The sequence below is a fragment of the Petromyzon marinus genome, chromosome 49 (genome assembly GCF_048934315.1).
Source record: "Petromyzon marinus isolate PM22_M1 ecotype Great Lakes invasive population chromosome 49, UKy_Petmar_22M1.pri1.0, whole genome shotgun sequence".
In the NCBI taxonomy this organism is placed as follows: Eukaryota; Metazoa; Chordata; class Hyperoartia; order Petromyzontiformes; family Petromyzontidae; genus Petromyzon; species Petromyzon marinus.
The window spans coordinates 5,969,538-5,984,736 of NC_133715.1; the positions used below are offsets into that span (position 1 = coordinate 5,969,538).

General features: G+C 52.0%; 1 protein-coding gene across 4 annotated transcripts in view; it reads right to left on the reverse strand.

The window, feature by feature from the left end:
* LOC116952928 (glutamate receptor ionotropic, kainate 2) overlaps positions 1-13,145 on the reverse strand; it is a 99,468-nt gene extending 86,323 nt beyond the window's left edge. For 2 of the 4 annotated variants that reach the window (XM_076074630.1, XM_076074631.1), the window contains exons 1-2: positions 12,678-13,145; positions 11,034-11,261 (exon numbers count right to left, since the gene is read on the reverse strand). The gene's annotated coding sequence lies outside the window, so the exon portion shown is untranslated. The remainder of the gene's footprint in view (positions 1-11,033; positions 11,262-12,677) is intronic. The other 2 variants (XM_076074632.1, XM_076074633.1) reach the window with 2 other exon arrangements.
* Between the last annotated feature and the right edge of the window lie 2,054 nt (positions 13,146-15,199).

Below are 15,199 nucleotides of genomic sequence, written 5' to 3' on the forward strand. Positions count from 1 at the left end.
CAGCAACTTGCCCCCAACGGTCCATTGCAAGGCCTCACGGGGGATCTTTGTCTTTGTAAACGGAGCGGTGTAGCGGCAGCGCCGGGTGGTTTGCGCACTGCGCTACACAACCCCACGGCCGCCCGACACTCGATTCGGGACCCACGGCCAACATCAGCGGCCAGCGAAATCCGAACGCGGTCCTTTGAGCTGACTCGGCCACACAATGTCAGGGTATTCGCTGCGGCGTGCACGCATCACGCACTGGAGAGACAAAGGCGGTCGCGCCTATAATTGACCACACTCGCTCGTCACCACCTTAATAGGTGCTCGCTGACAACGACAAAGCGACCCCGGGAGGGGAGAGGGGGCGGGGGTGGGGGGAAGTCGCCCTATTACTGCGCGGGCGATCGTGCGCGTGTCTTCGGTGCGTATTTTTTTTCAAAACCGGTAACCGTTTCCCGTGGAATGTTAGCCAGGAACGAGTTACGCCGTTGATGCTAGGCACGCGCGAACGTACAAACGGCACGGCGGTCCAAGTCACCTCGTGGCACACATCATTTGACCTCGGCACTAGCCGAGCGAGAGCCCCTTCTACTTTCCCCCACGCCGACCAGCCTTGGAATAGGTGAGGGTACCCACACTTTACCCCACCTGTAACGACGTGTGCATTGATATACGTGCGGCAAAACCGGTAACCGGAACAAAATAGCCGGTTATTTTCATTCAGTTACTGCTAATAGAAAATAAAAACAACCCCTATACAACGTATGTGAATGTGCGTACCTTTGCTTAGATGTGTATATATGTGTGTCTATGTATGTGTGTGTGCGCGCGTGTAGCGGTTAGCGCGCTGCGCTATGAACCTGGCGACCCGGGTTCGATTCCCGCTCACGGCCAATACCAGTGACGATTATCTGAACCGGTCCCGGGCCTCCCCTAGGTCGACTCAGCCTCAAATGAGTACCTGGTGCGGTGTGTAAACATTGCCACTAGGGAGACAAAGGCGGTCGGGCGTGGTGCTGGCCACCCACCCCCTCGTGTACCGTTCCGGCCTTCATAGGTGCTCGCTAACAGCACTTGCCCCTACAGTCTGTTAAGGCTATATGGGGGATCTTTGTATCTTTGTTGTGTGCGCGTGTGTCTGTTTATGCACGTGTATCAGTGACAATTATCTAAACCGGTCCTGGACCTCCCCTAGGTCGACTCAGCCTCGAATGAGAACCTGGAGAGACGAAGGCGTGGTGATCACACCACCACTCGTGTGCCTTCAAAGGTGTTACTCGCTAAACAGCACTTGCCCCAACAGTCTGTGTAGGCTACACGGGAGGTATTTGTCTTTGTGTCTACGGGTTTATGTATTTTCGTGTACGTGTCTGAGAGTTACACGCGTCTATCTATACACGTATCTGTGGACGTGTGTCTGTGTATGTGTGTGTACATGTATCTGTGTGTGTATCTGTGTGTGCATCTGTGTCTGTGTGTGTACATCTGTGTACGTGTGTCTGTGTACGTGTATCTGTGTGTGTATCTGTGTACGTGTATCTGTGTGTACGTGTGTGTACGTGTATCTGTGTGTGTATCTGTGTACGTGTATCTGTGTGTACGTGTGTGTGTGTACGTGTGTGTGTATCTGTGTGTACGTGTGTGTGTGTGCGTACGTGATTCCCGCTCACGGCCAACGTCACTGACGATTATCTGAACCAGTTATGGGCAACCCCCTCGTGTACCGTTCTGGCCTTCATAGGTGCTCGCTAACAGCACTTACCCCAACAGTATGTTAAGGCTATACGGGGGACCTTTGGATGTGTCTTTGTGATGAGCAACGAGGAATAGGGTTCAGAAAGACGAACGCCATTTATTATATTTCTAATCATTTTGATATTGGCAAAAAAGGTCCCATTGTGTGTCCACGTATTTGAGACGTCCTTCATAGGTGCTCGCTAACAGCGCTTGCCCCCGATAGTCCGTTACGGGCTACATGGGGGACCTTTGCCTGCTTTGTGTTGCAATACACGACAATTGAACATCACCAAACGGGTATTAATCATCTCCCGAATACCCACACACCTACACGTACCCACACACCCAGTTGTTACGCACGCTAACCCTCACAACAATCAATTAACACGACTCGCCATTCACACCTCGCGTGTGTGCTTAGAAGACAACGTTAATAATTGACGACGTTTCAGGAAATGACCCTTCATCATCATCATCCCGGCACGTAGGGCTCATCAATTATAGACTTTCTGTCATCGTTGAAAATTGCACGCACTAACACACGCACATAATTGTCAATTTACGTACATAATTGTTTTTTAATATTCTAAATTAATATACTGTTCTATACTGTATTAGAAACAAGTTTTACTGGCTGGCTGGAGGCACGAACGGACAGACGGTCAGGTGAGGGCTGCTCGTACGATACAATACTATTATTATTCTTACACATTTGTAGTTTTCTGAAATAAAATGTGGCGATTAAAATAATTATATAATGTACAACTCTTGTGGGTTCGGGAGGGGGTTGAGTGAGGCGCGCACAGAATGTGGATCACGGGGTTTGTGGGGGGCCACCTCCAACGCCAGTGACGGATAATTATCTGCAATGGCCACGGGCCTTGGCCGCCCCCTAGGTCGACTCAGCCTCAAATCGGCACACCCCGGTGCGGTGTGCAGTAAAAATAAATACGTGGAAAGTCGCCAACACCTAGGGAGACAAAGACGGCCGGGCGTGGTTGCTGGCCATCCCACCCCCTGGTGTGCCTTGCCGGCCTTCGTTAGGTGCTTACTCGTCAGCAGCACTTGCCCCAACAGTCTATTAGAGGCTACACGGGGGGGGGGGCCTTTGCCTGCTAAAGATCGTCTCGCGGAACAGTTCCCCGCGGGGTGACGGTGGTGAGGTCCGGGGGGGGGGGGGGGGTTGTGCGGAGGGTTACAGCGGCTGCGAGTGCTGGGGGGGACGGGGGGTAGTGAGCTGGGTGCAGATAGCGGTCGTGTTGGTGGTGCAGTCGGTGTTAGTGCTAATGATGGTGATAGTACAAGAGCTAGTGTCTGTGTTAGTACGACAGTTGGTGATCACAATGCGCTTCGTGTCGGTCTTAGTGCTCTAGTCGGTGTCAGTGCTAGAATTGGTGTTAGTACCGGAGTTGGTGTTAGTACAAGAGTTAGTGTCGGTGTTAGTACGACAGTGGGTGGTCACAATGCTGTTCGTGTCGGTGTTAGTACTCTAGTCGGTGTTAGTATTACCGTCGTGTTAGTACTAAAACTGCCGTTGGAGTTCGTTTTTTTCAGGGCTCACGCTTAAACCAGGTGAGTCCAGGTGGCCAACCCGGGAATGTGTCCCTTCACCCGGCACACCACATCCAGTACACGCCTCGCTATGGCCGTGGCGAACCAGCAGCCACGGAAACATTCAGCGAGACATCAAGCCCCGGTTTTGGCACTCGACGATTTGAGTGTCAGCACCGCAAGTTATGTAGCGGAGTCAGCACCAGAGTTAGTGCCGCAGTTAGTGCCGCAGTTAGTGCCGGAGTTAGTGCCAGAGTTAGCGCCGGAGTTAGTGCCGGAGTTAGTGCCGGATTTAGTGCCAGAGTTAGTGCCGGAGTCAGTGCCAGAGTTAGTGCCAGAGTTAGTGCCGGAGTTAGTGCCGGAGTTAGTGCCGGAGTTAGTGCCGGAGTTAACGCCAGAGTTAGTGCCAGAGTTAGTGCCGGAGTTAGTGCCAGAGTTAACGCAAGAGTTAGTGCCAGAGTTAGTACCGGATTTAACGCCAGAGTTAGTGCCGGAGTCAGCGCCAGAGTTAGTGCCGGAGTTAGTGCCGGAGTTAGTGCCGGAGTTAGCGCAAGAGTTAGCGCCGGAGTTAGTGCCGGAGTTAGTGCAGAGTTAGACAGTCGCGTAGACACCGCGGTGTGCTTTGGGTTCGCGTTAGAAGCTGGGGTAGGGTCAGAGATTTGGGATGCAGGCTGAAGTTAGCGCTCGAGTTAGTACGGAGTGAGTAATAGGCCTGGAGTTTGCGAGAGCGTTAGTGTAAGCGTAGAGTGTGTCAGTGCAGGGTGTTAGTGCAGAGTGTCAGTGTGTAGAGTGTTAGTGAAGAGTGATTGGGTAAGAATAGGTTGTTTACCCTTTATGGGACTAAAGCAGTGTTCATATGCAAAGAGGTCCCGTAGATAAGAGTGTTTGAGTGTTAGTGAAGAGCGTTAGAGTGTCAGCGGAGAATGTTATTATAGGGCAGTGGTTCTTTTTAACCTGGAGGGGGGTGCGAGGCGTGGCCAGATTTATTTCGAAGATGAATAATCGAAAACACAAATTGAGCTTTGGCACGTTAAGTAACAACTGACTTTGTTTTATCAAACCCGCTCCAAGTTTATTAACTTTGTACATTTTTTGTAGCGACTGAGAACCAAAGGGGTGAAAGGTTGCAGTCAAGGTTAAGAATCACTGGGGTAGAGTGTTAGTGTAGAGTGTTAGTGTAGAGTGTTAGAGTGTCAGTGTGGAGTGTCAGTGTAGAGTGTAGAGTGTCAGTGTCAGTGTAGAGTGTCAGTGTCAGTGTGGAGTGTCAGTGTAGAGCAGGGGTCGGGAACCTATGGCTCGCGAGCCAGATGTGGCTCTTTTGATGATTGCATATGGCTCGCAGATAAAACAAAATATTCTCACTTGTTTTAATCCATCCATCGATTTTTCACTGCGCATGTCCTGTTCAGGGCTGCAGGAGCAATTGTCCATTATTTTAATTGGATGATACTGGCCTACGTTTGCCGTTGCTGGGTAAAACAGGTAAACGCCCCCTTTTGAATCAGTCTGAGACTGCGTCTGCTCGGTCATTAGCTCAAAGCTAACCCTTCGACGAAGAAGATGGCGAAAAGAAAAAAAGACGACGAGTATCGTACATTTCAGGACGAATGGACCGAAGAATTCGCCTTTGTGGAGAGAGCGGGTTCTGCGGTGTGTCTAATTTGCAATGACAAAATTACATCGTTGAAACGGCCGAATGTAAAGCGGCACTTCGACACGCGCCACGCTACCTTTGCATCAAAATACCCTGCGGGAGACAGCAGAAAGAAAGCGTGCCAAGAGCTTCTGAGCAGGGTGCAAGCTAGCCAGCAGCAACTCCGCGTATGGACCCGGCAAGGTGACTATAATTCGGCTAGCTTTGCTGGTTCTTTAGCAATAGTGAGGAACGGAAAACCATTCACAGATGGCGAGTATGCTAAAACGTTCATGCTGGATGTAGCCAATGAACTTTTTGATGATCTTCCGAACAAAGACAAGATAATCAAACGGATACAAGACATGCCTCTGTCGGCAAGAACTGTTCATGATCGTACCATCGTGATGGCAAACAAAGTGGAGGAAACGCAAGTGAAGGACATAAATGCAGCGCCGTTCTTTTCTCTGGCTTTGGATGAGTCAACAGACGTGAGCCATTTGTCGCAGTTCAGCGTGATTGCAAGATATGCTGTTGGTGACACACTGCGCGAAGAAAGTCTTGCTGTTCTGCCATTAAAAGGGTCCACAAGAGGTGAGGATTTATTCAAGTCTTTCATGAAGTTTGCTCAATAAAAAAGTCTACCTATGGATAAACTTCTCTCAGTGTGTACTGATGGTGCTCCGTGTATGGTGGGGAAAAACAAAGGATTTGTGGCGCTTCTCCGTGAACATGAAAATAGACCCATCCTAAGTTTCCATTGCATTATACACCAGGAGGCACTTTGTGCTCAGATGTGTGACAGGCAGTTTGGCGAAGTGATGTCGCTGGTCATTCGTGTGATCAACTTTATTGTTGCCCGAGCCTTAAATGATCGCCAGTTTAAAACACTGCTGGATGAAGTTGTAAATAACTATCCTGGTCTGCTTTTGCACAGCAATGTGCGTTGGTTGTCAAGAGGGAAGGTGCTTAGCCGTTTTGCGGCTTGCCTGAACGAAATCCGAACTTTCCTTGAAATGAAAGGCGTCGGGCATCCTGAGCTAGCCGACACCGAGTGGCTCCTCAAGTTTTACTATCTCGTAGATCTGACTGAACATCTGAACCAGCTCAACGTGAAAATGCAAGGCATTGGAAATACAGTGTTATCCCTTCAACAAGCTGTATTTGCTTTTGAAAACAAGCTGGAGCTTTTCATCACGGATCTTGAAACAGGTCGTTTACTACATTTTGAAAAACTGAGCCAATTTAAAGATGCATGCACAGCAAGTGAGCCCATTCAAAACCTTGATCTCCACCAGCTAGCTGGCTGCACATCCAGTCTCCTACAGTCCTTCAAAGCACGCTTTGGAGAATTTCGTGAGCACACTCGTCTTTTTAAGTTCATCACCCATCCAAACGAGTGTTCACTGAACACAGCCGACCTGAATTACATCCCTGGTGTCTCCGTCAGAGATTTTGAAGCAGAAGTGGCTGACCTGAAGGCCTCAGACATGTGGGTGAATAAGTTCAAGTCACTGAATGAAGATTTGGAAAGAATCACACGACAGAAAGCGGAGTTGGCGAGCAAGCACATGTGGACAGAAATGAAAAAACTCCAACCCGAAGACCAGCTGATTCTCAAAACTTGGAACGCGCTTCCTGTCACATACCACACACTGCAGCGTGTGAGTATTGCTGTATTGACCATGTTTGGATCTACGTATGCATGTGAGCAGTCATTCTCACATCTTAAAAACATCAAGTCCAACCTACGATCACGTTTAACGGATGAAAGCCTCAACGCCTGCATGAAGCTTAACCTCACCAAGTACCAACCCGACTACAAAGACATCAGCAAATCCATGCAGCACCAGAAGTCGCATTAATGGTGAGTGTTATAACAACATTATTTAAAAGAATAAATTCAGAGGCTTATTATACTGACATTTAGTTGAATTCACTTTTAAAATATATTATATGGCTCTCACTGAAATAAATTTCCAAATTTTTTGCTTTCATGGCTCTCTTAGTCAAAAAGGTTCCCGACCCCTGGTGTAGAGTGTCAGTGTTAGTGTAGAGTGTCAGTGTAGAGTGTCAGTGTGGAGTGTCGGTGTAGAGTGTCAGTGTTAGTGTGTTAGTGTTAGTGTAGAGTGTTAGTGTAGAGTGTCAGTGTTAGTGTAGAGTGCTAGTGTAGAGTGTCAGTGTGGAGTGTCAGTGTGGAGTGTCAGTGTAGAGTGTCAGTGTAGAGTGGCAGTGTAGAGTGTCAGTGTAGAGTGTCAGTGTAGAGTGTCAGTGTAGAGTGTCAGTGTTAGTGTAGAGTGTCAGTGTTAGTGTAGAGTGTTAGTGTAGAGTGTCAGTGTCAGTGTAGAGTGTCAGTGTGTTAGTGTAGAGTGTCAGTGTGGAGTGTCAGTGTGGAGTGTCAGTGTTAGTGTGTTAGTGTAGAGTGTTAGAGTGTCAGCGTAGAGTGTTAGAGTGTCAGTGTAGAGTGTTAGAGTGTCAGTGTAGAGTGTTAGAGTGTCAGTGTGGAGTATTAGTGTAGAGTATCAGTGTAAAGTGTCAATGTAGAGTTTCAGTGTAGAGTGTTAGTGTAGAGTGCCAGTGTGTCAGTGTAGAGTGTCAGTGTAAAGTGTTAGTGTAGAGTGTCAGTGTAGAGTGTTAGTGTAGAGTGTCAGTGTTAGTGTGTTAGTGTAGTGTGTTAGTGTAGTGTGTCAGTGTAGAGTGTCAGTATAGAGTGTCAGTGTAAAGTGCCTGTGTAGAGTGTTAGAGTGTCAGTGTGGAGTGTTAGTGTAGAGTATCAATGTTAGTGTGTCAGTGTAGAGTGTCAGTGTAGAGTGTCAGTGTAGTGTGTCAGTGTAGAGTGTTAGTGTAGAGTGTCAGTGTAGTGTGTTAGTGTAGAGTGTTAGTGTAGTGTGTCAGTGTAGAGTGTTAGTGTAGTGTGTCAGTGTAGTGTGTCAGTGTAGAGTGTTAGTGTAGAGTGTCAGTGTAGAGTGTCAGTGTAGAGTGTTAGTGTAGAGTGTTAGTGTAGAGTGTTAGTGTAGAGTGTCAGTGTAGTGTGTTAGTGTAGAGTGTCAGTGTAGAGTGTCAGTGTAGTGTGTCAGTGTAGTGTGTCAGTGTAGAGTGTTAGTGTAGTGTGTCAGTGTAGTGTGTCAGTGTAGAGTGTTAGTGTAGAGTGTCAGTGTAGAGTGTCAGTGTAGAGTGTTAGTGTAGAGTGTTAGTGTAGAGTGTTAGTGTAGAGTGTCAGTGTAGAGTGTCAGTGTAGTGTGTTAGTGTAGAGTGTCAGTGTAGAGTGTCAGTGTAGTGTGTCAGTGTAGTGTGTCAGTGTAGAGTGTTAGTGTAGAGTGTCAGTGTAGTGTGTTAGTGTAGAGTGTTAGTGTAGTGTGTCAGTGTAGAGTGTTAGTGTAGTGTGTCAGTGTAGTGTGTCAGTGTAGAGTGTCAGTGTAGAGTGTCAGTGTAGAGTGTTAGTGTAGAGTGTTAGTGTAGTGTGTTAGTGTAGAGTGTTAGTGTAGAGTGTCAGTGTAGAGTGTCAGTGTAGTGTGTTAGTCTAGAGTGTCAGTGTAGAGTGTCAGTGTAGTGTGTCAGTGTAGCGTGTCAGTGTAGAGTGTCAGTGTAGAGTGTTAGTGTAGAGTGTTAGTGTAGAGTGTTAGTGTTAGTGTGTCAGTGTAGAGTGTTAGTGTAATGTGTCAGTGTAGAGTGTTAGTGTAGAGTGTTAGTGTAGAGTGTTAGTGTAGAGTGTCAGTGTAGAGTGTCAGTGTAGTGTGTTAGTGTAGAGTTTTAGTGTAGAGTGTCAGTGTAGAGTGTCAGTGTAGAGTGTTAGTGTAGAGTGTCAGTGTAGAGTGTTAGTGTAGAGTGTCAGTGTAGAGTGTTAGTGTAGAGTGTCAGTGTAGAGTGTTAGTGTTAGTGTGTTAGTGTAGAGTGTTAGTGTAGAGTGTCAGTGTAGTGTGTTAGTGTAGAGTGTTAGTGTAGAGTGTCAGTGTAGAGTGTTAGTGTAGAGTGTTAGTGTAGAGTGTCAGTGTAGAGTGTTAGTGTTAGTGTGTTAGTGTAGAGTGTTAGTGTAGAGTGTCAGTGTAGAGTGTTAGTGTAGAGTGTTAGTGTAGAGTGTTAGTGTAGTGTGTCAGTGCAGTGTGTTAGTGTAGAGTGTTAGTGTAGAGTGTTAGTGTAGAGTGTCAGTGTAGAGTGTTAGTGTAGAGTGTTAGTGTAGAGTGTCAGTGTAGAGTGTTAGTGTAGAGTGTTAGTGTAGAGTGTTAGTGTAGTGTGTCAGTGCAGTGTGTCAGTGTAGAGTGTTAGTGTAGAGTGTTAGTGTAGAGTGTCAGTGTAAAGTGTTAGTGTAGAGTGTTAGTGTAGAGTGTTAGTGTAGTGTGTTAGTGTAGAGTGTCAGTGTAGAGTGTTAGTGTAGAGTGTTAGTGTAGAGTGTTAGTGTAGAGTGTCAGTGTAGAGTGTTAGTGTAGAGTGTTAGTGTAGAGTGTCAGTGTAGAGTGTTAGTGTAGAGTGTTAGTGTAGAGTGTTAGTGTAGAGTGTCAGTGTAGAGTGTTAGTGTAGAGTGTTAGTGTAGAGTGTTAGTGTAGAGTGTTAGTGTAGAGTGTCAGTGTAGAGTGTCAGTGTAGAGTGTCAGTGTTAGTGTGTTAGTGTAGAGTGTTAGTGTAGAGTGTTAGTGTAGAGTGTTAGTGTAGTGTGTTAGTGTAGAGTGTTAGTGTAGAGTGTTAGTGTAGAGTGTCAGTGTAGAGTGTTAGTGTAGAGTGTCAGTGTAGAGTGTCAGTGTAGAGTGTTAGTGTAGAGTGTTAGTGTAGAGTGTCAGTGTAGAGTGTTAGTGTAGAGTGTTAGTGTAGAGTGTCAGTGTAGAGTGTCAGTGTAGAGTGTTAGTGTAGAGTGTTAGTGTAGAGTGTTAGTGTAGAGTGTTAGTGTAGAGTATTAGTGTAGAGTGTCAGTGTAGAGTGTTAGTGTAGAGTGTTAGTGTAGAGTGTCAGTGTAGAGTGTTAGTGTAGAGTGTTAGTGTAGAGTGTTAGTGTAGAGTGTCAGTGTAGAGTGTTATTGTAGAGTGTTAGTGTAGAGTGTTAGTGTAGAGTGTTAGTGTAGAGTGTTAGTGTAGAGTGTTAGTGTAGAGTGTCAGTGTAGAGTGTTAGTGTAGAGTGTCAGTGTAGAGTGTCAGTGTAGAGTGTTAGTGTAGAGTGTTAGTGTAGTGTGTTAGTGTAGAGTGTTAGTGTAGAGTGTTAGTGTAGAGTGTTAGTGTAGAGTGTTAATGTAGAGTGTTAGTGTAGAGTGTCAGTGTAGAGTGTCAGTGTAGAGTGTCAGTGTAGAGTGTTAGTGTAGAGTGTCAGTGTAGAGTGTTAGTGTAGAGTGTTAGTGTAGAGTGTTAGTGTAGAGTGTTAGTGTAGAGTGTTAGTGTAGAGTGTTAGTGTAGAGTGTTAGTGTGGAGTGTCAGTGTAGAGTGTTAGTGTAGAGTGTTAGTGTAGAGTGTTAGTGTAGAGTGTCAGTGTAGAGTGTCAGTGTAGAGTGTTAGTGTGGAGTGTTAGTGTAGAGTGTTAGTGTAGAGTGTTAGTGTAGAGTGTCAGTGTAGAGTGTTAGTGTAGAGTGTCAGTGTAGAGTGTCAGTGTAGAGTGTTAGTGTAGAGTGTTAGTGTAGTGTGTTAGTGTAGAGTGTTAGTGTAGAGTGTTAGTGTAGAGTGTTAGTGTAGAGTGTTAATGTAGAGTGTCAGTGTAGAGTGTCAGTGTAGAGTGTCAGTGTAGAGTGTTAGTGTAGAGTGTCAGTGTAGAGTGTTAGTGTAGAGTGTTAGTGTAGAGTGTTAGTGTAGTGTGTTAGTGTAGAGTGTTAGTGTAGAGTGTTAGTGTAGAGTGTTAGTGTGGAGTGTTAGTGTAGAGTGTTAGTGTGGAGTGTCAGTGTAGAGTGTTAGTGTAGAGTGTTAGTGTAGAGTGTTAGTGTAGAGTGTCAGTGTAGAGTGTTAGTGTAGAGTGTTAGTGTGGAGTGTTAGTGTAGAGTGTTAGTGTGGAGTGTTAGTGTGGAGTGTTAGTGTAGAGTGTTAGTGTAGAGTGTTAGTGTAGAGTGTTAGTGTGGAGTGTTAGTGTGGAGTGTTAGTGTAGAGTGTTAGTGTAGAGTGTTAGTGTAGAGTGTTAGTCTCGGGCTGTGTGCTGAATTCACGGCGTCACCAGCCTCTCACCTCCACTCAGCGCGGGGTCGGTCCCCCAAATCCGGGGTTCGGGGTCCCGGGGTCTGCTCCACGGGGGTCCGATGGGGGTCGTTCCCGAGCCGGCACCCCCTCGTGCGCGGGGGGGTGGCGCCCTCGCGTGGCCGCTGACGAGAACGGAACTCGATCCCTGGCCGGGGAAGATCCAACAGGGGTCTCCGAGCGGGGTCCGAGCACGGTACTGGCGGGGTTCTGGCGGAGCTGGGGTAATTAAGGAGTGGTGGTGAAGAAGGAGGGGTTGAGGGGGGGTGAGGGGGGGTGAGGGGGGTTAAGGGGGGGGTGAGGGGGGGATGTCCGCGCACCTGCGCCGCTCACCTGGAGGGGTCCACGAGGGGTCGCGCGTCTGATCCACGACTTCCCGTCACCCCAGGGTCCCATATGCCCCCCCCCCCCCCCCCCAGGGTCCCCTCGTCTCACCCCGATCTCCCCGAGACTCCCCAAGAACCCCAACCCCCCTCACACCCGCACGGGTCCCCTGAGCCTCTCTCCAAGTCCTTCACACCCTCGCATACTTCACGAAACTCCCCCCGTCTCTCCTATGTCCCACACGACTCCATTTGCAAGCATTGTCTCCACCTGGCTCCCCTGGCTCCCCTAGGCTCCCCCTGGCTCCCCCTGGCTCCCCTAGGCTCCCCTATGGCTCTGCCAGGCTCCCCCTAGCTCCTCGAAGGCTCCCGCAGTCCCCCACGTCTCTCCTCGCATCCCCATGGCTCCCAAAACTCCCAGGGTCCCCACCCTGGCTCGGCTTTCTCCGCATCTCCGAAAGCTTCCCCTGTACCCGTCGTGTCTCCTGGTCTCCCACTGTCTCACAGACACACTCCCGTTGTCTCCAGCATGCTCCCCCCCGTCCCCTCTTTGTTTACCCCCTAGTCTCCACATGGGGTCCCCTGTCCCCCCTCGTCTCCCCGATGCCCACACCCCGCGTGGCCGTGCGCGGCGACAGGAGACGTGTGGCTTGGGGGTGAGCGCTGGGCCCGGCGGCATCGATCCTCGGCGCTCACTCCCAGCACTCTCCCGGCACTCCCCCACGCTCTCCTCCCAGCACTCCCCCACGCTCTCCTCCCCACGCTCTCTCCCTGCACTCCCCCACGCTCTCCACCCCGCGCTCTCTCCCGGCACTCCCCCCACGCTCTCTCCCTGCACTCCCCCACGCTCTCCTCCCCACGCTCTCTCCCGGCACTCCCCACGCTCTCTCCCGGCACTCCCCCACGCTCTCTCCCGGCACTCCCCCACGCGCTCTCCCAGCACTCCCCCACGCTCTCCTCCCCACGCTCTCTCCCGGCATTCCCCCACGCTCTCCTCCCAGCACTCCCCCCACGCTCTCTCCCTGCACTCTCCCGGCACTCCCCCACGCTCTCTCCCTGCACTCCCCCACGCTCTCCACCCCACGCTCTCCTCCCCACGCTCTCTCCCGGCACTCCCCCACGCTCTCTCCCGGCACTCCCCCCACGCTCTCCTCCCAGCACTCCCCCCACGCTCTCTCCCTGCACTCCCCCACGCTCTCCACCCCACGCTCTCCTCCCCACGCTCTCTCCCGGCACTCCCCCACGCTCTCTCCCGGCACTCCCCCCACGCTCTCCTCCCAGCACTCCCCCCACGCTCTCTCCCGGCACTCACCCCGGCGGTGGCCCCGAGTAAGGAACGCGAAGTAGGGGAGGGGGGGAACGGCCGCTGTGTTCGCTGGGTCCAGAGGCCCAGGTGGACGCGGGTAGCAAGCGGGGAGTCGGAGCGAGAGGCGCGGCCACGCGGAGCCAGGCCCACGGTGGAGAGCAGAGTCGAGGTCTCCTCCTCCTCCTCCACCTCCTCAACGCACGCCCGGCGCTCACCGCTCGCCCGGGCACACGAATACTCCCGCGCCGCTCATGTCTCCCGCGTCTCCCTCCTCTCTCCCAGTGTTTCTTCTTCCTCCCCCGTGCTCTCCCTCTCTCTCTCTCCCCGCTCTCGACGTCGGCACCGTACGCGACGCGGCACCAATGCGAAATGAGCGGCGCTCCCGCGCAGAGCTCCTCTCCCTCCCGCGTCTCCTTCCCGCGTCTCCCCTTTCCCTCCGCTCCGCGCGACTCCGCGCGCTTCCAGCGCAGCAGCAGCAGCACCTCCTACCCCCCCCCCCCCTCCCGTGCGATGCGGGCGGCCAGGGGGGGGGGAGATGGGGGGGGAGGTGGGGGGGGATGGAGGGACACAGAGGGAGGCAGGGACCTGGGATGGGGAGGGAGGGAAACAGAGGGAGAGGGAGACAGGGGGAGGGGATAGAAAATGACCCCCCACCCCCGTCTCTCTAATCTCGCATCCCGCGCGCGTCCGCAGCGCGCGCCTCTCCCCCTATCCCCCACGACCCCCCCCCCCCCCCACGGTACCCTTCCTCCCCCTCCCCTCCACAACCCCCACGAGCCCCGCCCCTCGGCTCGGCCACGCGTGCCACGCGCTCGGGAACGATCGCGCGCTCCTCCCCCCAACCCGGGGTGGGGGGGCGTAGTGGGACGGTGGGGGTCAGCACACAACAGGTGTACGGGGGAAGAGTCGGGGGGGGGTTGGTGGATCACGGGAGGATGCGTTCATGAGTGGCGCTGAAATTATGATGTTGGCAGTGATGGGAGCGTGAACGTGAAATCGAGACGATTGGTGGTCGTGCTGAGCGCGCGACACGCTGAGCGGGGAGATGGCACAGACGCGGGACAAAGACCCCCCGCATAGCCTTAACAGACGTTTGGGACAAGTGCAGTTAGCGAGCACCTATGAAGGCCAACAGGGCGCGCACGGATGTGGTGCGGCTATAGCACCAGGCCCCACTGCCTTTGTCTCCCCACAGCGCACCGGGTACGGATTTAAGGCTGAGTCGACGTAGAGGAAGCCCATGGCCGGTTCAGGTATTCGATGTTGGCAGCGGGCGGGAAATAAACTCGGATCGTCGGGTTCGTAGGGCAGTACTCTAACCACTGCGCCACCACTCCCCGCAGCGCGTAAACACAAACAACCACAGGCTCGCTCAGACCACACTATGGGGGTGGCTATGGATGAATTTGTTAGAGGGGGAGGGGGGCCTCTATTGCTGAACAGGACCCAACTCCTTCTCGCGCGCTCAGTGGCCCCTGAGCCCGCTCGCACGGTTCGATCCCGACCCCGGCGTGAGTCGCGAGGTGAGTCGCTATTCGCCCTCTCTCACCGAGAGGCCGCTGCTGCTACGGAAGCGGGAGTAGCGGGTCAGCAGCCACTCGACTCGCCCTGCAGAAAGTTCGCAGGTTCGATCCCACGTCCCGGTGCGGAAGTTGAAACGACGGCGAAAGTTTTTGTTTAAATTCTCACACCTCACACCCCCCCACCCCGCCCCCCTCTGTCGACCCAGCAGCGTGACTTTGGGGTGCTCCCCACCTCTAGAGCGGCCATCAGTCGAGGCCCCTTCGGTCAGCGGTGGCCGTAAGCGAGCAATTGCAGGGGCTGCGCCTTTACACTCACCCCTTCACCCCCCCCCCAGCTCCCTAGATCCGTGGACGAGGGGGTTGCTGACGGTGGGAGCGGTAAGGGGGTGGATGGGAAAGGAGGTGGAGGATAGGGCAGGGGAAGGGAGGAGTGGGAGGGGTGCCCCCCCCCTCCGCGCCCCCCCCAATCTGGTGACTCCCCCGCGTTATTAAATCGGCGTCTGAGCTCGGCACCGATATTGGAGCGCATCTCATCAGAGCGCAATAAGCAAGGGGCAAAGACATGAATTAAATAGGGGGTGCCTAACCCTCCCCGCCCGCCCCCCCCCCCCAATGTCCTTACCTAGCGGGGGAAGCCCCCTCGCCCCCCCACCACCACCGGGCGGGAGCGGATGGGTTCATTTCGAATAGAAAGTCGACGTCGTTCGTAACGTGCGCACCTACGGGGAGCGGTGGCGGTAGTGGTTAGCGCGGCAACACTACGGAACCCGGCGTCCCGAGTTTGACTCACATCAGTGGCGAGTGTCATCTCACCCTCCCCCCCCCCGCCCCCCACTTCTCCAATCCGGCAGTCACTGTCCAGCGTGGTGAAGTATGATCAAACATCCCCCCGTGACCGACATGGCTTGGATCGGTGTTAATCCAGCATTGGGCAAGATCAATGGGGACTGTAAATTATTACATTATTATAGTTAAAAAACACAGCTTATTGGTCAATCCACTGCT